This window comes from Haliotis rufescens, unplaced genomic scaffold (genome assembly GCF_023055435.1).
Source record: "Haliotis rufescens isolate VD_foot unplaced genomic scaffold, xgHalRufe1.0.p SCAF_14, whole genome shotgun sequence".
Classification (NCBI taxonomy): domain Eukaryota; kingdom Metazoa; phylum Mollusca; class Gastropoda; order Lepetellida; family Haliotidae; genus Haliotis; species Haliotis rufescens.
This window is the reverse complement of record NW_025963824.1, coordinates 21,799,876-21,826,589: the sequence shown is the minus strand read 5'-3', so window position 1 is coordinate 21,826,589 and position 26,714 is coordinate 21,799,876. Positions and strand designations below refer to the sequence as shown.

The window sequence follows — 26,714 nt, the reverse complement described above, 5'->3', positions numbered from 1 at the left end:
TGGTTTTTAAGAACGGTAGTATCCTTTCTAGGTGTGAAATGGTATTTTGAGGGCAAGCGCATTGAATGTCTTTCATCTTACAAGTATTTGGGTATAATATATTCTAGTAAGTTAACCTGGAATATGCACTTCATGAATTCTTCGTTGCAATCTAGAAAGGCATTATTTGGTATCTTAGAATATCTGTCGTAACTTAGACCCTTGCGTATGATGTTTTCTTCAAAGTTTTAGATGGTAAAGTGATGTAAATTGTATTGTATGGTGCCGAAATATTGGGACTAGAAATCGACTCAGATTGTAAACTCAGCAGAGTTATTGAAGGCGTTCATGTCCAGGCATGCACATATTTTCTGGGTGTGAATTCGTCAACTCCAAATCATGTTGTACGTGGTGAATGTGGGAGATACCCTGTATATATTTATGCCTACAAGCGGTGTATAAAATACTGGTATAAATTACTATCCATACTAGACTCGCGACTAACAAAGAAATGCTATAATATGATATTGTTAGATATGAGTCATTGTAAAAGCAATTGGGCTTCAAAGTTAAGAAGAATGTATTGTTTAAAATGGGATTTGGCTATGTTTGGGATAATCAAAGCATTGATAGTATCCCATCATTTTTATCAGAATTTATTATAAGAGCAAAGTGTATTTATCAGCAAGACTGGCATGCATCCTTGTCACATTGTGCAAAAACGTTCAATTATTCTATGTATAAATCTATAGTGTGTCAAGAGTATTATATTAAGTATATTTCGATCCATAAGTTTCGTGTAGCTTTAGCCAAGTTTTGATGTAGTTCTCACCAAATTGAGACTGGCAGATATGCAAATGTTCCAAGAAATGAAAGGTTTTGCAATGTTTTTAAAAAAGGTTTCGTTGAGGATGAGTATCATTTCTTGTTTGTATGCAAGTGTATGCCGAATTGCGTTAACAGTACATTCCAAGAAACTACTATGTATTTCCCACATTTCATAAATTCAATGTCTTCATGTCAAGTGATAAATGTAATATCATAAGAAATTTGGCTATGTATATTTATAAGTCAATTAAGGACAAAACTGCTGATGTAAATTTCAATTTCAAGAATGGCTGCTGTACAACTGCTGTGACATGGGTCGATGGCCCACGTGACCTTGATGAATAAACATAATAACAATAATGACAACTATTTTCATAATGTCCACGGTTCTTTAAAACCAATATAGTTAGATAAGATGAATAATCAATCAACGTATTATCATTCCAACTTCTAAATGCCACTCAAAGAAGTTAAACGTATTATCGGCTAATCCTGTGAACAAAGTATCTTGTTTTTACATCGGCACTTCACGCCCAGATATGGGTGTATTCCGTCTCACTTTAGTAAACCTACACATGTAAACAATTACGTTTGACAAATCCACTGTGCAAGGTAACAGTGATTAATCAATCACAGTATTTTCGGTTGATCCTTTGAGGCGAGGAACGATCAACTGACTTACAAAAATGTAAATCAACTGATCACTCCTCTTGCTGGGCTGCCACGTGCATATTACATAACATACAATTCACCCCACTTCAAACCTGGATTCAGATTAAATAATTACCCCAGACACAAGAGATGCCATGTGCTGCTACCACTGATTATACACTCTTCAAAAAAAAGAAACGCATAGTAAAAAAATAAGGATATTTATTAAGCAGATGTAAAAGTATCTACACAGAATATGCGTGAACACAATCAAATGAAATTACACACAGTGATCGACAAAAGCATTGTCGTCATTGTCAGCTTTAATTCAGTTCAGTCATTGCACATGTGTAGCCACAAGGGGGCGTCATGGTAAGTACCTGGTCACACCACCTCTTGCAGCCGTCACTGCTCGACACCTCCCTGGCACAGATTGCACAAGTCGTCGGATTATTTCGTGGTGAATTCTTCGCCATTCCTCCTGTAAGGCGTTGGCGAGTTGTGCCAGTGTGTGGGGATTCTGGTGACGTTGACGGACGCGTCGATCAAGTTCGTCCCATAAATGTTCAATCGGATTGAGATCAGGCGATTTGGACGGCCATGGAAGGACATTGATGTTCTCATTAACAAGGAAATTAAATGTTGCACGTGCTGTGTGGGGCCGAGCTTTGTCATGTTGGAACAGCTCCCTCTGGCGGTCCAAAGTTGGGAGGAGGTGAGGACGCAGAATTTAGTCTATGTATCGGTTTGCTGCAAGATTGCCCTGGACTAACTGTGATCTACCCATGTAGGATATGGCTCCCCACACCATGACACTCCCTCCACCAAATCGGTCCACCTGTCGAACGCAGTTCATGTCGACGTCGGTATACACTTTATCTTCCATCCCGTCGCTGAACCAAACGCGTCGCCAGTTCCTGAGATCCCGTGCCTGAACTCTGTTGCACCACCGGACACGTCGTTGACATTGTAGACGTCGCAAGACAGGTCCAACTTTTGGTCGTCTCGCTCGAATTCCCACTTACCTCAGACGATTTCTGATGGTTTGGTCGGAAATTCTTCCGAACCAGGCACTTGCCCTGCAGTGTCCGTTGCTGTAGCAAATCGATTCCGAAGGTAATGCAACCGGATGTACCGATCCTGAGCAGGGGTGGTCACTCTTGGTCTTCCACTTCTGGGATGATCTTGAGTCGAATTAGTGCGGGTATATCGATCCCATAGTCGAGATATGGTGCTTTGGTGAACGTTGACGTGTCTTGCAACGGCAAACTGGGACTCCCCTGCTTCCAAACGTCCCATGGCGATATTTCGGTCAGCTGCTGTTAATCTTGGCATTTTTCGATCTCTATTCACGTCAGAAAACTCGTAATGAACTGATGAATTTTGTACGGTCTTTTATAGCCAGTGTCTCTACTCTTGTTTCCAACACTTTGCACGTGCATTGTGCTGAAAACAATGAAAGCACAATCCGTGCATCCTTTGCATTTTTGCTGATAAACGTTTACAAAAAACATTTTGAGATGTGTTTGCGCGCAATGCACAATAAACATAAGAATTGTCTTTATGACGATTGCTGGGGAAAAAATCTGGGTGTGCGTGTGTGTGGGGGGGGGGGGGGGGGGGGGGGGGGGGGGGGCTTTTAGGGCTGCCTACTTAGTAGTGAGAACAAATCTGGAATTTTGAAATAAAAAAGTGCGTAAAACAGATATTGCCTCAAAGTTTATTTAGCGGTCATAACAGACGAGAGCCCAGTCTCTTGTCACGCTCAGTTGCGTTGACCGCGCGTTACGGCAGCCAGTGAGCCCTAATTGGCAGTGTCAGACATCCGAGAAGAAGTCAGAGATTAGTGCACTTATAAACATGGGTCCTCCTTTGGTCAAACGTTTGTTGCCTCTCTAATGAGTGTGTCGCGCGTTGCCCATGCGTGTAAGGGGAATAAACTTCTGGGCAGTAGAGTACCTGCCACTTTTTTAAATTTCGATAAGTAGCCACAATTTTCCCATTGCGACCGGTCGATGACGGTCTATTCCGAAAGATGACAAAGACTTCACGTTACGCAACTCGTCCTTCTGAAGAGATGAGTTCCACTATGTCGTTAGATGTGCTCTTCACCAACAAAAGTTATTGAATATACCAAATAAATATCAACAATGATCGAATATACCCGCACTAAAGAAAAATGGAACGTCTAAATCTGAATAATATGAAAAAAACCATAACAATTCGAAATGTGCTTAATAATTATTTAATCAAACTAAACATTAGATACTAGTAATTAAAAGCATTGGCAAATGTTACCTCTACAGTGTATGGATAAATTTGACAGTGTATACAATTGCCTATGTACCATATATATATATATATATTAACTATAATGTAGGGATTGGAACATATTATTGATACACGTCCATGTTTTTCATGCTGGGCAATGGTGAGGACTGACACCACTACATTTGTGCCATAATGTTTCAGTGGTTTATTTAGGATATCAAATGACTTGTCTTTGAATGTGTTTGAGACGGGTTTGATCTGCATACGCTGTGGCGGCATACGCTTTGGATGCACATAATTCACAAACTGTTTTTCATGATCGGCAATAGTGAGGACTGGCATCACTGTATCGGTACCATCATGTTTCCGTGGATTGGTTATGAGACTTGTCCGTGCATGTGTTTGTGACGGGTGCCACAATCCAGTGACTGATATCATCAACATCGATCCACGCAGTTGGGATACGCTGACATGCATCAGCCAAGTCAGCGAGTCTGACCACCCACATCTTACGACAAGCATAATCGCCTCTTACAACAAGCATGGGTTGCTGAAGACCTATTCTAACCCTGATCTTCGCGGGTTGTCAAAAGTATGTGTAGTTATGTAATGCTATATGTACAAGAAATCGTATTCAATTATCCAGTTGAATTGATTAGAATATACTAGCGTCGGTGTATATTGTATTAACGCCCACAAACCGTATTTTTAAACACATATTATTACAACTCATAAACATGCATGGTAAGATGAATTTAATTACTACTATATCATCCAGTGTTGGGAATTTGCTGGGGTGAGAGCAGATATTGTGACGTTGAAGTCACCAGAGTAGGTTCCGTTTACAGGCTCTGTTCTGTCACTTATGCAAGACCATGGCAGATGGTGACAGCTGATGATTAATGTCTATCAGACGACAAGCAGACGGCGCATTAATAATTCCACAAGAAGAGAGAAATACAAACATACCCACAAACAAATCTACTCATCTTGTAATTATAAGAGTTTTCAAGACAACAAACTGCGCTTAAGCTCATCACTTTACTGAGACTTTATTGTATTAAAACATGTATCGTCCTTGTTTCGAACTATAATTTTGGTTTATTTTCCATCATATCTGCAAATGAACGTATTTCCAAGCAATCATCCGAAATATTCTAGCATGTTTTTGCAGCTCTGTATTGTAAGGTCTACTTTCGCCTACAGGGAAGTTCGCCAACAGTCATATAATTACACCCCTTTGTTGGTAATGGATCCGTCCCAACAGCAGCCAGGCGTATTGCAATTGGTCGCGATGTATACAGTGCTAGTAATGTGTTTTGTGATAGAAATTATAAAGAATGAAATTTTTTGTCACTTGACGTTGAGTAGATGACAGGTAAGACAGCACCTTCCTTAGGCAAGAGAGTTAACTGACTTTAAAAGTCCAGTTTCCGCCCTTGCCGAACAAGGCTGGAGTTACTGGGCTCGATTGTTGCGCCACCAGTGGCTATTACGAGTTATGTCCCCTCTAAGCCTCTCCTATGGGCCAATCAGATTCCACCTCTCGTATCACTTGCGTTTGCTTCAAACAAAATGGCGCCGCCCAGTCAGGACGATCTGATCGATAATCAAGATCTATATTGTGATAAAACGGGTCTTACATCGCGAAATGCATTAAAGCACGTGAGCATCTTCATTATAAACATGAAAAGATTTGGAAAATATCTGCTGACAACGAGTTGGCGGTGCACATGCTTTGCAAATCCTGCAATCGATCGAAATATGCACGACAGTTTACGAACCGGATTTCGATTTCGGTGCACGATTTTGATTGGACTATGCATAGACTCGTTAGTCCAGCCAAAATGTAACTCTATAATACCAGCCTAGTTCGGCAAGGGTGGAAACTAGACTTTTATAGTCAGTTAACTCTCTTGCCTCGTGAAGGTGGTAAGACAGTTATGATATCAATGAATGCAACTGATCTGAAACAATAAATAGTTATAAGAGATTTACACAAGAAATTGCCCTCCTGAGTAGATTCCGATTGTTGTTTAGTAGCACAAGACCACTGATCATACCAAACACAAAGGTCAACAAACAGATTAGTTATTTAACACACAATTAATTCGAGATAACATTAGAGGGAAATAAGTGTTAAGTCAATGTGTAAACCCAGGTTGTACCACAATGTATCAACTGGATTTCGATGGATTTATGTGTGATGTGAAATTCATTGGAGCTTGATGGGATATGGGTAAATATTTTAGCTAGAAATAAGACTTTTGAAATTTTATTTACTGACAGCAAAACATTGTTCTTAAATTGTTGTGTGATCTCTCTTTGTTATGGATGGATACTGTTATGGATCCACTCGTAACAGCTCTATTTATACCGGCTGCCTGGGTGAGTCGAAAATGTAACTGAAGAGGTAAACTTGAAATTATATAAATCACTTGTGCATAAAGTTATTTTGATAACACTGTTGGCGAACTGCACTGATGACGCCCTTTATATGGTATATTTCATCTTGAAGATAGATAATTAAAATTACAAACAATAACAAAGACAATTTTGAGTGTAAATAACTGAAAGACTAAAGTAATAAAATAGTCCATTCTAATCGTTATAAGAAGCATCAGTTTTCATGTTTCCCAAGATTTACTTTCATTTACTGTTGTATCAAAATAATAGGCAACCGAGTGTCCGATAGAGCTAACTGTGCATGGCAGGGGATATGTGATGCCGGTAAACTTGTTAACATAGTTCAGGTTTAATGACAGTTTAAATATCCTGAAACTGACTGATCAGCAATCTATCTCGCTGCACTGCGGGGGACAGATACCAGAGAAAAGCATGCGACCACAGCCAGAAATATAAACCTCCTGCCTCCTGAGGGACAGATACTTTCTTAACCCAAATTGTCTATAATTGAAGCCAAGGACTTCCTAAGTCTATTCAGTGTCTGAAAAAGTGAAATTTATTTGTCTTTTATAGTGTTGTACAGAACGGTTTTTGATGAATGTTAAAACAAATGTCATCATGCGCTAAAAGCATGTAAAATATGTATGAAGTTGGACTGCTTGAAATAAGTTCACATGAATTTATAGCTCTCAGCTCCAAATTATAACGGCCATGTGCTAGATGTAGCCAGAAGTTGTTGAAGCTAGATTGTTCTGTTTGTCGGGGTCAAATTGGGATCAAATTGATTATGCTAACCTCGATAACATATCTGTTGCATAATTAATATTAATATTTGATCGCAAAAAAACTACTTGTATCACATTAGTTTTAGAAACTTAAGTCTTGATAATTGTAGACCTAAACAATGGTGGCCACATATAAAAACATTAACTGCTCCCTTTTGAAAAACGATAGATGAGAGTTATCCTCCTGAAAAGCAGACGACACTGCTCAGATTCCTTTTTGAGAACCTTTTTGTAATGTGACTTGCAAAACGTGTATTTGATCATTTATACGCTCCTACATGTTAAGGAGAGTTAAATATTTGAAATCGTTTTCCTTCATAAAAAGGTTCAATGAACATACTCACAAAGTGCTCCTGGCTCACATCCCTGGTCTTGTTCTCTTGAGGCAGCCACTGAAAGGGAGCAGTCATTGTCTCAAAATTCAACATTAGTACAAAACATTAAGTTTGTCTTTTCCTTTGCAGAATAAAGGTCCAGATGCTTTCCTTCTTATTCTAACTCAACGTATATGTGAAAGAGTTATATTTGTAATATAAACTGACGTCCACAAGAAACTGTACCAACTGAAAATATAAATTTCAGACAAAGTATCATTTTTTTTCGATGAAGTCCATCTAATACACATAACCTAAATACAACAATAGTGTATGCAATAAATATTAATCGTCTGTTACATGTTTGCGAGATAACACGCGAAAAAGTGAAACGGCAAGTCAGACATCCACAGTGATAAAAAAACACACAAAAGAAATGCCACGACTCACAGTCGAACAACGTGAACGAGCCTTGGGTATGGTACAGATTGGAGCCACCCACGCCCATATTGCACGAACCTTCGGTTGCTCCCGTGTTGCCGTTACCAACTTGATGCAACGTTACAGACAGAAAGGGCGGACCGCTGCCAGGCCAAGAACAGGCAGACCCAGGGTGACCACGCCCCATGATGACCGGTACTTGCGTACCTTGCACCTCCGAAATAGAGGACAGCTATTGGCAACGCAACATCGTCGTCTGCGATTGAGATGGGCACGGACTGTACGACGTTGGCAACGACGTGACTGGCAGAGGGTTGTCTTCACTGACGAAAGTCGATTCTGTATGTTTAGGGCTGATGGAAGACAACGCGTTTACCGCCGAAGGGGTGAACAAACGGCGGCGTGTTGCGTGCAGGAGGTCGTACCATATGGTGGAGGGAGTATCATGGTGTGGGGAGGGATCTGTGGGCAGGAGAGGACTCCGCTGTTCATCGTTGACGGAAACTTGACAGCTCAGCGTTACATGGATAACATTCTTCGTCAAGTTGTCCTACCATTTCTCCAACAGCAGCCACGTGGTGTAATTTATCAGCATGACAACGCCAGAGCCCATACAGCCAGAATTGTCACTAACTTCCTCTCGCAGCCAACAACGTCAACGTCATGCCGTGGCCTGCACGCTCACCCGACATGTCCCCAATAGAACACCTCTGGGACTTGATGGGTTATCGTGTTCGACAACGACCACACTCTCCAGCCAACCGGCAAGAACTGATCTTGGCCCTCCAAGAAGAATGGCGTCAAATCCCACGTGACCTCATCAGACGACTGACTTTTTCTGTGCGTAGAAGAGTTTTTGCGTGTATTGAGGCATTTGGTGGTCACACACGCTACTAAAGACTTTTTATTGAACGTGAGCAATTGTTTATGTACTCTGCTTATTGTCCATGATTCTGAAAGCTCGAGTTTTGTACCACACCCAACTTTGGGGGGCTCTGACGTCATTCTCGGTTGCGGTATGATTGTCATTTTCAGTGTTAATTATGTTGATATATTGATCTTCTCAATACACTTTACTTCATGCATGTATGTTTTGTTGTTTTTGAGCAAGAGTGATTTCAAACTCTGGTAAAGTTTCTTTTGGACGTCAGTTTATTCAGTTTAAAACCAAGTTCATATTTGGTACTACATGGCATTAATCTTGGATTAGTGGCAACCAAATTACAACTTAACAAAAGGTAACTTAACCAACATCTGAATACATATAGGACATGACTATTACCAATAGGTGGGTTTTTTTTATCGAAGCATAATGACACATTTCAAGAAGTCCAACCACACCACAAAAGACAATAAATTCAAATTTTTCAGTTTTTTAGCAGACTTGAGTACTTCTTGGCTTCAATTATAGCCAATTTGTGTTAAGAAAGTTCCATTGGTGTGGTATCTGCAGTATATTTTCTGACAGGTGGTAAGATTTTAAGCAGAGGGCAAATTTCGTGACCTTTTGACCTCTGGTGACTTATGTGATAACTGTATTAGCCCTATCTTATATACCAACATGTAGAACATCAAGCTACCAATATTTTTTTGCAGGTCATACTTCATCATATGACTATTGCTTTAAAGTTATTCCATTTTCGAGTTTCACCTACCCCAAAATCTGGTCCCGTGAATTCGATAATTGCTTTCAAAGTTGTATTTTCATCAATGGATATATGACTTTCAAGAAATCATACTGAGATTTTGCCACCCCAGGTGGTACCGCCTTATGTTGTTTTAGGATCTGGCTCATGGACTAGTACATCAACCAACGTCTCCCGACTGATCGGTGGACAACGAAAATGATTTACCGCACACCTAATTATATTGTAGGTATGTCTTATGCCTGAATGCTTTGGTCCGAATCGGTGAGAATACCATATTTTGGTATTTATCCACCTCGCCGACGAAAGAAAACAGAGTTATTCTCCCGAGAACAGTTCGGCAATAAGAAATGTACCTAAAGTGTTATCGGAGCACATTGAAAACAAGAAAGAAGTGAGAAAAGCTCACATACCCCCGTTATTCCCGCTGGTCAACAACAAATAGTAAATAGTATGTTACTTAATGAAATATTACATATTTCTAACTGATTTTAACTTCAATGTTTTATAAATGCAGATTGAGTTCCAGTGACAATCAATAAATTAATAATTTTCATCTAGCCTTAAGAGATATGGTAAAGAATTCATAAATTCAAACTAACACAAAGCACAGATACTTATGATGATCTACATGAGTGGAAACAATTTATGAAAATATATTACCTATACAAAACCAGTAATCAAAATTTCTAAATTCCATCATGTTTCCATGAAAACAGCAAAAGAGAAAACTTTCAGAATCTTATAAAAGATACAAAACAATCATAGTGGTTAATGTAGCAAGTTTGGTGAAGCTAGGATACATAATATTGTAAACATGGATCGTACAAAAACTCTACACAAAGTTTCTGTTTCACCACGATTCTATGGAAACGGCAAAAATAAAAAAAATAAGAATCTTCAAACTAGCAAAAGGCACAAGTACTCATTGTGGTAAATGTGTGTAGCAAGCTTGATGAAGCTAGGGTGCATAGTTAAAAAGATATTGGCCGTACAAAACACCCACCCTAAAGTTTAAGTTTGTTAATGTGTCCATGGAAACGGCAAAAATTAAAAAGTTCAGAATCTTCAAACTAGCAAAAGACACAAGTACTCATTGTGGTAAATGTGTGTAGCAAGTTTGGTGAAGCTAGGGTGCATGGTTAAAAAGATATGGGCCGTACAAAACACCCACCCTAAAAGTTTAAGTTTGTTAATGTGTCCATGGAAACGGCAAAAATTAAAAAGTTCAGAATCTTCAAACTAGCAAAAGGCACAAGTACCCATTGTGGTTAATGTGTGTAGAAAGTTTGGTGAAGCTAGGGTGCATAGTTAAAAAGATATAGGCCGTACAAAACACCCACCCTAAAAGTTTAAGTTTCTTAATATTTCCATGGAAACGGCAAAAATTTAAAAGTTCAGAATCTTCAAACTAGCAAAAGGCACAAGTACTCATCGTGGTCAATGTGTGTAGCAAGTGTGGTGAAGCTAGTGTGCATGGTTAAAAAGTTATGGGCCGTACAAAACACCTACCCTAAAAATCTTACCGCACACCTAATTATATTGTAGGTATGTCTTATGCCTGAATGCTTTGGTCCGAATCGGTGAGAATACCATATTTTGGTATTTATTCACTTCGCCGACGAAAGAAAACAGAGTTATTCTCCCGAGATCTATTTCATTCGGAAAATATCGTAAATATCCGGAGAATGGCATCTGGGATAATTAATTGGAGGTACAAAGTTGCAGCTTGTATGTTTCGAATGTAATGCCAACAGTTCGGCAATAAGAAATGTACCTAAAGTGTTATCGGAGCACATTGAAAACAAGAAAGAAGTGAGCAAAGCTCACATACCCCCGTTATTCCCGCTGGTCAACAACAAATAGTAAATAGTATGTTACTTAATGAAATATTACATATTTCTAACTGATTTTAGCTTCAATGTTTTAAAAATGCAGATTGAGTTCCAGTGACAATCAATAAATTAATCATTTTCATCTAGCCTTAACAGATATGGTAAAGAGTTCATAAATTCAAACTAACACAAAGCACAGATACTTATGATGATCTACATGAGTGGAAACAATTTATGAAAATATATTACCCATACAAAACCAGTAATCAAAATTTCTAAATTCCATCATGTTTCCATGAAAACAGCAAAAGAGAAAACTTTCAGAATCTTATAAAAGATACAAAACAATCATAGTGGTTAATGTAGCAAGTTTGCTGAAGCTAGGATACATAATATTGAAAACATGGATCGTACAAAAACTCTACACAAAGTTTCTGTTTCACCACGATTCTATGGAAACGGCAAAAATTAAAAAAATAAGAATCTTCAAACTAGCAAAAGGCACAAGTACTCCTTGTGGTAAATGTGTGTAGCAAGTTTGGTGAAGCTAGGGTCCATAGTTAAAAAGATATAGGCCGTACAAAACACCCACCCTAAAAGTTTAAGTTTCTTAATATTTCCATGGAAACGGCAAAAATTAAAAAGTTCAGAATCTTCAAACTAGCAAAAGACACAAGTACTCATTGTGGTCAATGTGTGTAGCAAGTTTGGTGAAGCTAGTGTGCATGGTTAAAAAGTTATCGGCCGTACAAAACACCCACCCTAAAAGTTTAAGTTTGTTAATGTTTCCATGGAAACGGCAAAAATTAAAAAGTTCAGAATCTTCAAACTAGCAAAAGGCACAAGTACTCATTGTGGTAAATGTGTGTAGCAAGTTTGGTGAAGCTAGTGTGCATGGTTAAAAAGTTATGGGCCGTACAAAACACCCACCCAAAAAGTTTAAGTTTGTTAATGTTTCCATGGAAACGGCAAAAATTAAAAAGTTCAGAATCTTCAAACTAGCAAAAGGCACAAGTACTCATTGTGGTAAATGTGTGTAGCAAGTTTGGTGAAGCTAGTGTGCATGGTTAAAAAGTTATGGGCCGTACAAAAGCTCGGACGGAAGGACGGACGGACTGAAGGACGGACGAACGGAACGCTATATACCCCCGATTTACTTCGTAAACGGGGGTATAATAATATCATGGGTCTCAGCCAATCAGAATCCGACATTCGTGTGTAAGGCGAGATACATCATATGCCGATTCCAATTTTCAGCGGCCATTTATATTTCTGCACGGTATTCGTCTGTCATATCAAAAGGAATGTGTACCAAATGATGCTTGTATTCAAAAACTGTCTATAGATCCAAAGAGGTACAAATTAAATGTCTAGCATCAGCCATATAGAGACAATTCATCTTTTCACAAGCAGTAGATTAACAATGATTCTTAACTGATACTATTTCCCCCACGCAACTGATGGATTATACATATCAAGAATTTGAATGACATTTAGAAGTGATACACATAAAAGATCACAACGTCTTTATTATGAAAGAACACAAGGTCTCGGAGCATATAGTTACTCCTTTATCAGATGAATAAATGCTGGGATGCACAGAGCACATACATGTACATGTGAAAACAAGAAAATTAACCCCTGCCTTCCATATGGCCATTGCCTATTACCAATCAGTGCTAATTGCTGGCTTACATTTGTCCATTGCCTATTACCAATCAGTGCTAAGTCCTGGCTTACATTTGTCCATTGCTTATTACCAATCAGTGCTTAACTCCTGGCTTACATTTGTACATTGCCTATTACCAATCAGTGCTAACTGCTGGCTTACATTTGTCCATTGCCTATTACCAATCAGTGCTAAGTCCTGGCTTACATTTGTCCATTACCTATTACCAATCAGTGCTAACTCCTGGCTTACATTTGTACATTGCCTATTACCAATCAGTGCTAAGTCCTGGCTTACATTTGTCCATTGCTTATTACCAATCAGTGCTAACTGCTGGCTTACATTTGTCCATTGCTTATTACCAATCAGTGCTAACTCCTGGCTTACATTTGTCCATTGCCTATTACCAATCAGTGCTAAGTCCTGGCTTACATTTGTCCATTACCTATTACCAATCAGTGCTAACTCCTGGCTTACATTTGTCCATTGCTTTTTACCAATCAGTGCTAACTGCTGGCTTACATTTGTCCATTGCCTATTACCAATCAGTGCTAAGTCCTGGCTTACATTTGTCCATTACCTATTACCAATCAGTGCTAACTCCTGGCGTACATTTGTACATTGCCTATTACCAATCAGTGCTAACTGCTGGCTTACATTTGTCCATTGCCTATTACCAATCAGTGCTAAGTCCTGGCTTACATTTGTCCATTACCTATTACCAATCAGTGCTAACTCCTGGCTTACATTTGTCCATTGCTTATTACCAATCAGTGCTTAACTCCTGGCTTACATTTGTACATTGCCTATTACCAATCAGTGCTAACTCCTGGCTTACATTTGTCCATTGCCTATTACCAATCAGTGCTAACCCCTGCCTTCCATTTGTCCATTGCTAATCACCCATCAGCCCTTATTTAATGTTGGCTTCCCTAGTTAAGTTACCATCTTTGTTATCTTATTACTTCTGTATAAAGAAGAGTATTTTGACATTGTAGTTACTTTGTTAGTTCTGTGTACATATATACGATAATGTGCGCGTAGAATACGAGTTATCGTTCTAGATTAAAGTATTTCTCGTTTCATACGCCCCATGGAAACCTTCGACAGGGTCACGTGTTTCCATTCGGTTTGTTCCGGAATGGCACGAGTTGGTCACAAATGCAGCAAACCTTGAATTTCTAACCAATTCCATCCTGGTAGAGTTCGCCTGATTGGAGCTCGGCGCGTTGTGCACGTGCACAGGACCACGTGTCACCAGGTATCACTCAATAACATTCTAAAGAAATATTCAAGATAATAATGCTTTTAAGGAACCTATCACACCTTCTAGGTAATACATTATTAGTTTATAATAAATCGATGTACTTGTGGACGATATGAATTAAACTTTACACTCAAAATAGTTTCAAAGACACATGTATACCAGGTCTTGACGCATTCTGTCTGAGGTTATCTCGCCACCCTTGTGCGATTGCAGTTATCCAACATATAATCTTAGATGGCAAATTGATGAAAACTGCTAACCAGTTCTATCGTTTGCGTATATTTATCAAAACAGGACTTTCCAAACTGGGATGTATCACATGTCAGACACTCAGCAATGTGCCAGCTATAGGACGGCGGTATGTAGATAATCCAGTCTGGTTCAGACATTCCAGTGATTCATATCATGAGTATAGACCCACGCAATTGGGACACGATGACATGCATCTACCAAGTCAGGGAGCCTGACCACCATATCCCGTTAGTCGCCTCTTCTAGGCCTATTCTAACCCAGATCTTCACGGGGGAAACAAACGTCTAGAACCACACAATTACAACATGGCAATTTGGGTTACACATAATCAGTTGATCATGTGGTGATGGACTAAGGTCCATTGTCAGCCACCTCACAGCACTATTTACCTGTTGGCTTCCCTCGTTTCCACCTTTGTTATTTTATTACTTTTGTTTTTCTTACATGTACATATACTAGTATATGCTCTCTGTTTCTTTGCATTCGTTCACCTGATGAAGGAGTGAGAATGCACTCCGAAACGTTGAGTTCCCCTTATTATGAATTGACATTCATAAATTATCTTCCTCATGTGTAGCACTCCTAAATGACTTTCAAAGACTTGACAGTCGTTCAGTCCATGATTAATTCATTGAAACAAGTCTCCAGATTTTGATGAGTGACCGTATTTACCTGACCGTATGTAACAAGGCGGGGCCATGTCGACCCTGACTGCAGTATGACATGCAGGCACAAGTAGTGAGTTGCACATGGATAGCAAACCTCTTTCTACTGCGTGAAATCGGAACAAGAGTTTTCACATCCCCCGACAGATAAGAAATCGAGTGTCCTATCGCTATCAGTTACGAGTTACCAACATAAACGTGCGTTGGAGCGTTGATTATCCTGTCAATGTATCAACCAGCCAATGGTATCAACATCGTCGCTATATGGTTGAAATAGTGCCGGTGCAACGTTACATTTGGCGCAACGTTCACTGATTTCGCATCATTTGCCGAGGCCGTTGATATCAAGTTTGGCGACACATGTCTTGACAAAACTCACAGACTGTTCAGCGCTGTGTACATATTCAACAAACGACTTAACAAGAAATGTTAAGCTTGACTATTATGTCATTTGGTACCAAATCAATCATGCCATTCATGAATCACAGCAACGACCAAATACATCAACAAAACGCTACAATACAGAACTTTACACCGCAGGAGAACCGCTTCATCGGTGCAAATGAAAACCAACCAACACGAATAGACCAATATAAGCGTCTCCTATCTATTTGAATAAAGCGTTGAATGAGTTTGAAATGAAGGCGTATTGATAACGAATTCATTTATAATGCGAACGAAATGCTATCGGATTTGACAGCGGTATACATGCACAGCCGCTATGGGAAACTCGCATGTTGGACAGTCAAGGCCCTGCTGGTTTCAAACATAGCTGAACTAACACGCAGTGTGATGAGTGAGTCAGTCAGTATCGTTGACGCCGCTTTTAGCAACATTCCAGCAATATCACGGGGGACACACACACAATTTACACATATTGGGAATCGAACTCGGCTCTTTATCTTAACAAGCGAACGCTTTGACTGCTACGTTACCCCACTCCCCAACATGGCTAGTTTGCAAACTATTCACATAGGAGTAAAATAATGGCATCGCATACCTAAACGGCGAAGATCGATGTTCAAACTGTCAAGCACGTGATTGTCTGGCCCCGGCTTGTTCTACAGGACGATGTGATATAGGTGTAATGTTGATTAGTATCACAGGAACTTCTTGTTCTGAGGTCTGACTACTGTTCCGAAGGCTCAACAGTCCACTGTGTAGACCTGTGTAAGCGCAGGCATGTCGACACTGGCGGATGCATCAACAGCTGGTGTGACTGGGCCATATCATAGCGGTCCCAGATGGATGGGCAACACCCTATATGTATGCTGAGTGTCAACAAGTGTCTTGTGCACCGACCACAGGATTTCATGTTTACTTGACACAGGCTTAAAACTGCCAGGCCAAAAAACTATACACTTGAACCTTGGGCTGAAACGTTACAAGGCGGAAAACAGTAGCCCAAACACTGCAAACTTAAGACCAAAACACACGTATGATACCCGTAGCATTTACATCACCATCGAATTACCATTTCTTGTTTGTATCACCTTTAGCCAACATCAAACATGGGGATATTTTTTTCCCGATAGTTTATTTATTTTGTCTCAAACCAAATCCTGCTATCCCCGCTACCCACCCACAACCCCTGACATCAGATTGCCCCTTATCCTGTAAGGACGTGACTATGATCCGAGTACTCGATATGGATGACATCCAACTATTGTGACCTGCATAGCAAGAATGAGTGAGTGAGTGAGTGGTTTATTTCAGTTATATGCAGATCACAACAACACTTGAGTAAAACCCACGAGCACAGGCTTGGCCCTGACAAGCCAAGAATCATAATCACGGCGAATCTGAAATTAGAATCCACGACCACAGGTTTCTGGCTCGCCTAAGGGACGCAACTCTGCACAGCGAATTGCAGGGCTGTCGGGTGAGAGAGTGCTGTGACGCCCCATCCGACAGTTCCCGCGTGAAGTGAGGCGAGAGTGTATCTTGGTCGCATTAAAAGAAAGCCCCAACCAATATGTACCTGGATGATATTGTGCCCGAGCTACCTGGTAGATGTCATACATTATGTTTACACGAGAGCTTCAGAATATAGTCCATGAATGCCTGAATGTATATAAATGCATATTATTGGAGTGAGTGAGTGAGTGGGTGTGGTTTAACGCCGCATTTAGCAATATTCTAGCAATATCACGGCGGGGGATACCAGAAATGGGCTTCACACATCTTACCCATGTGGGGAATCGAACCCGGGTCTTCGGTGTGACGAGCGAACGCTTTAACCACTGTCAGGAACCATCTTCGCGAGGCTAGAATCCGACCCAGAAGACCAGTTATCGTCCCTGATTTGCAACAGATCCATCGATAGCGAAGCTTGCGTTGGTGCCATACCTTACAGCCTTGGAATTTGAGAAACTGCAGACGAGTGCGGTTTAGCGATGAATCACGATTTCTTCTTCATAACGCCAACATGTTTATCGAAATGAGCGTTTTGCCTCACATTGTGAAAGATGAATTTAAAAATTCAAATTCGGTGGCGGTACCGTCATGGTGTGGGGGGGGCCATATCCTATATCACGAGATCTAACTTGGTTGTGGTTCAGGGAAATTTGACAGCATATCGCTACATGAATCAACATCTTCTTCCAATCATTGACCGCCAGAGGGAGCTGTTTCAATAGGACAACAGTTCGTGTCACGGTATACTACCTTTATAATGCCAACATCAACTTCCTGCCCTGGCCGTCGAAATCTCCAGATCTCAACTCAATCGAACACCTCTGGGATGAACTCGATCGACGTGTACGTCAACGTAAGATAACGCCACAGACACTCCCACAACTGGCCAACGCGTTACAAGCAAAATGGCGCAGAATTCCGCACGACAGAATTCGTACACTTATCTAGTCAGTGCCGAGGTGATGCAGAGCCATGATTGCTGCCCGGGGCGGTCACACGAGATACTGAGTTCAGCGCAACCTTGTGGCGTTATGTGACATGACAATGAACAGTTTTCAATGCCTTTGTACAACGACCACATGTGACTATTGAGCTTCAAAATTTCATATTTGTATCTATGATATTAAATTAAAAACATCGACTTTATTAGGTACAATAAATTTACTAAAAATCTACCTGCATGTGCGTTTCTTGTTTTTGAAGATTGTATTTGCAACAACTCTTCTCGTTAAGACAACACCAACGTATCTCCCGATTACTCATGTGCTTATCACGGCCTCTCCCCGGCCTCGGTATTCCTTTATGGCGCAGTATCTCACATCCGGGTCCTGGGTCAGGGCGTGTCAGGACAGTGTTTCTGCTAACACTAGGCACCAACTGTTCATAACGGTGTTCACACGTACTTTTGTGATATCGTTTGACCAACTGTTCACTTAAGTAGACACTGGCTACCTACAATACTCCCTAAGTGTTGGACCGCCTCCGACATGTCGGCTCGGAGTCAGTATACTGTGTCTGAGTGGGGTATTCATGTCAAACTGCGTCATGGTATCTCAGTGGGCTAAAACAAGGACTGGTCGCTCGGAGTCAGGATACTGTGTCTGAGTGGGGTATTCATGTCAAACTGCGTCATGGTATCTCAGTGAGCTAAAACAAGGACTGGTCGCTCGGAGTCAGTATACTGTGTCTGAGTGGGGTATTCATGTCAAACTGCGTCATGGTATCTCAGTGGGCTAGCACTATAAATCGGCATCAGTCCGGACTAGTACAATCAGCCACACACACACACACACACGCACGCACGCACGCACGCACGCACGCACGCACGCACGCACGCACGCACGCACACACACACGTGCATGCACGTCGCTATATAAGTGCATTGATCTTGGACGCGACGTTAAACCCCATTTCACCTCACCTCACCTCACCTCACCTCACCTCACCTCACCTCACCCTAAGTGTCGGGTCGTGACGCCATGGCGGACATGTATATGTATATATATATACATGGAGCTTCCTTGGTTGCTAACCTGCTGTGATAACCGCTCCATGACTACCTGCTGTGGGTCTGTATCATTACACCCAATTCAAATTACGCATCGGTCGAACCCATCGCGTGGTTAAACCGTGCAACTGTTCCTGGCGGGTTTGTGCAGTTGATGATAATACTTAAAGGTAAACAAGGCTAAATGAAGCCAACTGTCTTCACGTAAAGACGTGTGCATACATGATACCATATGTGGACATCATATTACTTGTAAGTCGATTTTATGACACCCTATATGTTTTTCGGAAGTAAACACAATCAGAAGATGATAACAAACCCCAAAATTAACATGCTTTGCGTATGAAAATATAGATCGGTGCTTTTTATAATAGTTGCTGACAAGCCATTATAACTGTATATGTTCGATTAGAACGACAGCTTGTCAAACATGATGAAATCTAATTCAGAACACACAGTTAAGTAAAGCAGAGATTGCCATCTGTGTAGAGGCCATACTTCAGGGTGGTTCCATTGGCAATGAGATGGGTACAATGGCCGCAGCACTCTTAGTCTGTCGGGGAAAAAGCCTTACACTTAGTCTTGCTCCATGTTATGCAAATAGCTGATACGTCTTTTAGCGACTAGAGTAACCAGTTCAATTTTGGAGACAAGAAGTGATTATTATAGACTTCAGAAGTATTTTCTCGGCGCTATTTGTATAGATCTTTATTAAGCAGGAAAATGTTTTTTTATTCCTATGTAATTTCAGGACCAACAAGTTCGAATTCTTTATCTCAAAATAATCAATTAAATCAATCATCACGTCCGTTGTGTGTTCTGCTATTGCGTTGATCGCGTTGACTGGGTCCAAGTATGTCCGTGTGTACTTCTGCCAGACGTGTGAAGACGCTGATGTCAGGACAGCTGTGATTTATCTGATTGATAATGTTTGGGACTAAACGGTACACTGGACAGCTCATTGACAAAGTCCAATTGTAAACTGGACAGTGCAAGTCTGAATACAGGGGATTAAAGTCAACTATTTCCAAATCATTTGGTATCCTCACGTTATGTGAAATCGTTCGAAATCTGTTTTCGGTCAGCCATTTCGCATTGATATTCTCGCGATACAAGACACGATATTAAACAACTACAGAACTAGTGACAACAAAATGAACTTCTCGTTCAGCTCAGACTGACAATATACTGCGATTTCAAGTTCAACAAGGTAAGCAGACAAAGCACTGGTAGACATTATATTACATTCTAATGTCAAAATTTCCAGTGTGAAACAATGTAATCTGTTTCGTAATCACAGGTTGAAAACTCCGATGGCACATGTTTACACCTAGCTATAAAAAGCACGTGAAAAAATAAGTGGGCCATTTCTTGTTTCAGTAAAAATGGACACAAAAAAAAAAATACTTATTTTGTTTTTCCGGTTTTGACGAATGGTCAGTCGACTGAGAGAGAGAGAGAAATAGCGCCAATGTCCTTCTGTGACTGTAGACATGGCGTATAGAGTTGTGCTGGATGGAGTGTCGGAGAGGAAGGCTGCACCAGCCCCTGTTTGCCTCCCTGCAGATGATGAAAGCACTGGGCCCTCGGGGGCATGCCTTGATATCTGAAATGACATTACCTAATCGTCATGGATGTCAAACAGGGATGCGTATACACATCATTACTCTGGTCTCACAGCAAGCATCCCCCCCCCCCCCCCCCCCCCCATCCCATCCCAACCCCCCTAGCCAACCCCACCCCACCACTACCACTACCGCTACTAATACTACCCATCTTCATTCACTAATTCACTAGTCTGTGGTCGCAAACCAGTGATATAAAAATGTAGACTTGATCTAATGTGGGTAATCTAAACTCCTCCGGAGGCCACATACGTTAATGCTGAGAAATCTTGACCTCTTTGACTTAGTAGTGCACAAAGGAGTGTGTAGGACTTCGTCACACATCGTTGTTAGGGACCAGCTTCCTCCACAAGGTTTGTTTGTTTGTTTGTTTGTTTGTTGTTTAACACCGCACTATGTACAATATTCCAGCTGTTTGACGGCGTTCTGTAAATAATAGAGTCTGGACCAGACAGTCTAGTGATTGACATCATGAGCATTGATCAACGCAATGGAGACAAGGGTGGGTTGCTGAAGACCCATTCAAACCCGAATCTTCACGTGTTCCTACACAGGGTATTTTCACACATTGTGCCCATGTGGGGAATCAAACCCGGGCCTTCAGCCTGACGAGCGAACACTTTAACCTTTCTCATTATTCCCACCGCACCTCTCTCACACGATAGCATATTGCATTTGGGTGAATGATTTGAGTACTGGATTTGGTTGCATGATCCAAATACTTGATGTGGGTGTGTGATCCAAGTACTGGATGGGGATGAATGATCCAAGTATGGGATGTGGATGAATGTTCTAAGTACTGGATGTCGATGAATGATCTAAGTACTGGATGTCGTTGAATGATCCAAGTACTTGATGTTAGTGAATAATCCAATCATGGGGACGTGGATGAATGATCCAAGTACTTGACGTGGATGAATGATCCAAGTACTGGATGTGGGTGAATGATCCAAGTACTGGATGTGGGTGAATGATCCAAGTACTGGATGTGGATGAATGATCCAAGTACTAAACGTGGGTGAATGATCCAAGTACTTGATGTCGGTGAATAATCCAAGTACTGGACGTGGATGAATGATCCAAGTACTGGATGTGGGTGAATGATCCAAGCATGGGATGTGGATGAATGATCCAAATACTGGATGTGTGTGAATGATCCAAGTACTTGATGGGGATGAATGATCCAAGAATTGGATGTGGATGAATTATCCAAGTACTTGATGTGGGTGAATGATCCAAGCATGGGGATGTGGATGAATGATCCAAGAATTGGATGTGGATGAATGATCTAAGTACTGGATGTGGATGAATGATCCAAGTACTGGATGTGGGTGAATAATCCAAGTACTGGATCTGGATGAATGACCCAAGTACTGGATGTGGATGAATGATCTAAGTACTGGATGTCGATGAATGATCCAAGTATGGGGATGTGGGTGAATGATCCAAGTCCTGGACGTTGGTGAATGATCCAAGTACCGGATGTGGATGACTGATCCAAGGACTGGATGTGTGTGAATGATCCAAGGATGGGATGTTGATGAATGATCCAAGTATTGGATGTCGATGAATGATCCAAGTATGGGGATGTTGATGAATGATCCAAGTACTGGATGTGGGTGAATGATCAAAGTAGTGGACGTTGGTGAATGATCCAAGTACTGGATGTGGACGAATGATCCAAGAATGGGATGCGGATGAATGATCCAAATACTGGATGTGGGTGAATGATCCAAGTACTGGATATGGACGAATGATCCAAGTACTGGACATTGGTGAATGATCCAAGTACTGGATGTCGATGAATGATCAAGTACTGGATGTCGATGAATGATCAAAGTACTGGATGTCGATGAATGATCAAAGTATGGGATGTTGGTGAATGATCAAAGTACTGGATGTTATGATTAATCAGCACCGATACGTACACATTTAGCATGAGAGGAGCTTGTCGAACAGATTGGGCATGTCCGTTCAATATTGGACATATAGCAAATATCTAGCATCTGGTAAATCACTTCCACCGTTTTGAGACCATGTGTTTGATAGGGGTACATATATATATATATATATATATATATATATATATATATATATATATATATATATACAATAGAAAGGCCGTGGTCTCTCCTTCTCATATCATGCTATCTAAACCGAAGGCCAAAAAAATATTTACCATAGTTCTAAATCACTCTAGTTAAATCTCAACGAAATCATTATTTAAAATGACAGTCACACAGCATCCGATATTGTCACGAAAGTTGCCTTAATTGAGGTAGGGTAGCAAAAACACGCTTTCAACGAAATGGACAAAGGACATACACACATCTAAAATCGCTCAAATTCAATGACACGTCACATTAACAGCGTGTATGACCAGGCCCTATTTCAAGACATGCAAAAACCAGGAAACATATTCGTCTGGTGAGGGCCTGGATCAGGATGTGGTCGCTGCCGAGCACGACATGACATCCCAGAGGTGTTCTATGCACGATATGTCTGGGAAGCGTGCAGGCCACAACACGTTGACGTGGTTGGCTGCAATGAAGTTATGTACGATGCTGGTTGTGTGGTGGCTGACGTTGACGTGCCACCACGTGGCAGCTGTTGTAGAAATGGTAGGTCAATCGGACGAAGAATGCCATCCATGTAACGGTGAGCTGTCAAATTTCCGTTAACGAAAACCAGTGAGGTTCCTCTCCACGTCATAACCCCTCTTCCACCATACGGCACGACCTCCTGAACGAACATGCCGCCGTTCCCAGGGGATCAGAATGACCAGACTGAAGACAAAAGCGGATCTGTCAGATCAGAGTAATATCAACTATTATATGGGGACCTGTTCTGTTTCCAGGTTTGTAGGTGTGTATGACGTCCAGCTTCTGAGATTGAAGTCCTCATTCAGAGGTTGCGTTGACACAGGATCAGTAAGATGATAACTGGATAGGACCATAAATACTCATCAAGGCAATGCTCCCGCTGTTAGACATTCCTGATATCATATATACGTTTTTCGCTGACGACTTTTCCCTTGTGTTTGGACAGTTTCAAAGACAAGCCACATCAAGCTTTGACAACTGAAGACTCACGGAATACAACCCATACAGCCACCACTAAAAATGTCTGCAATGCTCGGTATATACACTGTACAAAAACAATCCGCAAAGTGATTTCAACAGATTGTAATCGATCATTCAAAACTGGCACACATCATTGTCCCTGGCCCAGGATCCATATGGCACACATGGAACAGTAGATTTATAAGGTGAAGGTTATCTGTGCTCAGTATCTTATATGGCCACCATTATAGTCCAAAACTGACTCGCATCGTCGTCCAATGGAAGCAACCATATCCCGAATTGTGGCCTAGGGAATAAACACTCACTCTTCCTGCAGTGCCTGTGCCAACTGTCGGAGCTTCTGTGGTGTTCAAATTCGTTGATCCAGTAAATTCCATAAATGTTCGATTCGGTCTGAATCTGGTGACCTGGAGGGCCATGGCAGGACCTGGCGGGTATGTTGTGATTTGTGAAAGAGGCTGCTGTCAGTCTTGGCATGTGACGTCTGGCGTTGTCTTGTTGTAAAATGACGTTCGCTTGTTGCATAAAGGGAAGGACGTGTGGCCGAAGAATCTCATCTATGTAATGGTGTGTCGTTAAGTTCCCCAGAACTTGCACGAAGTCTGTCCTACCAGTGTAGGAGATTGCTGCAAAGATCATCACACTACCACCATCAAGTCTGTCCACTTCAATCTGTCAAGTGGCTGTGTTTTTGCGGCTTTTCCATCTTTTCACCAAAGTCTTTTCCACACAAATCGATCCCAATACATGCAGAAATGACCAATTTATTCTGCGTATATATTGTGGATGGATGCCGGCAACACGATTTTACTACTTTTGCGTTTCTTTTTTTTTGCAGAGTAAATAAAAGTTCAGGGACTACTGCGAACGCTTGGCCGAAATACAAGGGTTACAGGTTTGCTTTGGAGTTTTCATATATATTTCATACACATTGACAAAATCGGTCAGAAAATAACATCGACATCAAGTAAATGTAATTAACATTCAATGTTCAAAGGTTTATATATGTACAGAATTCTATTTAAGCAGAGGTGACTATATAGTAAATTAGGATAAACTTAGCACGTATTCAATGCTCGTCACATGATTGAACAAGGAAGATATATAAACATTAAAAGAGAACAGACAATTTGCAAACTTTGTAATTTGTGTGCAGTCGACGATGAGTATCCTACTTGTTTGTCCGGCGTTTACAATGTTAAGAAATATCTATGTCTATCCAAATATAAATAGTTTTGTTAAGCAGTACAACATCCACTGCAAAAAAATCCACATATACAAGTTTGGAATGAGATATACAAAATATACAAGTTTGTATTTATGACATATACAAAAATATACAATTTTGTATATATGATGTATCCAAATAAATTTTCTTTGTATATATTAGTAAAGGGAGATAATTGTAATGTATTCGTGTATAATCATTGTATATGTGCAAAATGAAGTATTTTAAGTTGAGCACTGTGTTTCTTTGTAAATGTTGATAAAGGGGGGTAACTGCTGGGTATTGTTCTATAATTGTTTTGTATGTGCAAAATGCCGATCAATATTGTTAGCAAGTTACAAATAAAACTGACATAGTGGCGTGTAACATTATTGGGATGTTTAATTAGTACTCCACACTGTTAGCGGGAGTACATACTCTCCTTGCAATGATATTAACGGGTAAGCGATTGAGGCGTCTGGTACTTTTCCTGGCGCGGCGCTTGGTATGTGGGTAGACTTTATTGTCAAATATACAGAGCGGATTAGTAGTCACCTGAAAGTGTTGAAATCGATTTGTGCTGAGCTTGGACTTGTTTGTACAGGATGCCGTGATGTGATTTGTAACATGTTCTCGTGCGCATAGCAGATTAGCCAACAGATTGCACAGAGGATGAAAGCTAATCATTATTACTTAAAAGTGTTGAATTTGGTTTGTACGGTTGAATTGAACGGTATACATTGGTATGATGTGAAATATCCGCGGAAACGCGGAAAATCGCGTTTTTTTAATTCAGTAGTCCTTGGAATAATCATCTTCAGCGTAAAAATATAATCAAAGATTTAAAAGAAAATACTCCGAGAAATATCGTGTTTCCGGACAACCGTCGCGGATTTTCCTGTTTTCGATCAGAGCTTTCAGCATCAAACATGCATTTATTATTATTCATAACACAATACTATTATTGTCTGATCTTAAGTTTTCGGACATCATACATTTTCTATCACGAATACTTGCACTATAACGAGGGGTGTGGCATCACACAGAAGTATTCCGATGATGGCTTGTTTTTATGATAACGTTGTCTTTTATAAGTCAATGAATTGTTTTACAGTTGTTCATATGAAAACACCATTAATGTTATCCAGCATCCGAAAACTCATAACACGGGGATATATGTTGCAATTAATGTCTTATATTTTACAAAAGGTAAGTAAGTACAAGGTAAGCTTTTCTCAATATGCTTCAACATGGGAAAAGAGTCAGACATTGCACGTTTGTAGCAGTATTGCTCCCCGACGTGGCGGGTAGCCGGGTGCGCTGAAGCTATTCCCAATTTTTACTAGTTAAACAAATACTAAATGATGTCGGACTGTCAGAAGTATTCATAAATTCGTCTATTTGCTCTACTTCATGGCTGGTTTCAAAGGTCGAGAGAACTCTTAAAGACCAATTTATTCAACAGTGGCGAGAATATCAAGTCCCCAAGGTTTATACTACCAACATTTAAAAGAATTACCAAAATTCGAAAAATGTCTATTACTTCCAAAAACTATTTACTTGCCAATTTTACAATTTCGCACATCCAATCATCATTTGTCCATTGAAACCGGCTGATGGAGAGGGTTACTGAGAGAAGACCGTGTCTGCACACTATGCAATTCATCTGCTATTGGAGACGAATTTCACTATCTTTTTAGGTGTGAAGCACTTCTCCAACAACGACTTCTTTACATCCCAAAGAATTCTTATATCTGGCCAAATATGTGTAAATTGCGTAAAACGTTATCACCTAAAAATATATCCACTTTGAAACATCTGTCCAGATTCATCGTACATTTGAACACATTATTACGTTAAGGTGT

The 26,714-nt window shown here is 40.5% G+C and overlaps 1 long non-coding RNA gene across 1 annotated transcript in view; it reads right to left on the bottom strand.

The window, feature by feature from the left end:
- Positions 1-1,780: 1,780 nt before the first annotated feature.
- LOC124115119 overlaps positions 1,781-26,714 on the bottom strand; it is a 47,566-nt gene continuing 22,632 nt past the window's right edge. The window contains exons 2-3 of the long non-coding RNA XR_006857943.2: positions 7,265-7,312; positions 1,781-2,904 (exon numbers count right to left, since the gene is read on the bottom strand). This is a non-coding gene — a long non-coding RNA (uncharacterized LOC124115119). The remainder of the gene's footprint in view (positions 2,905-7,264; positions 7,313-26,714) is intronic.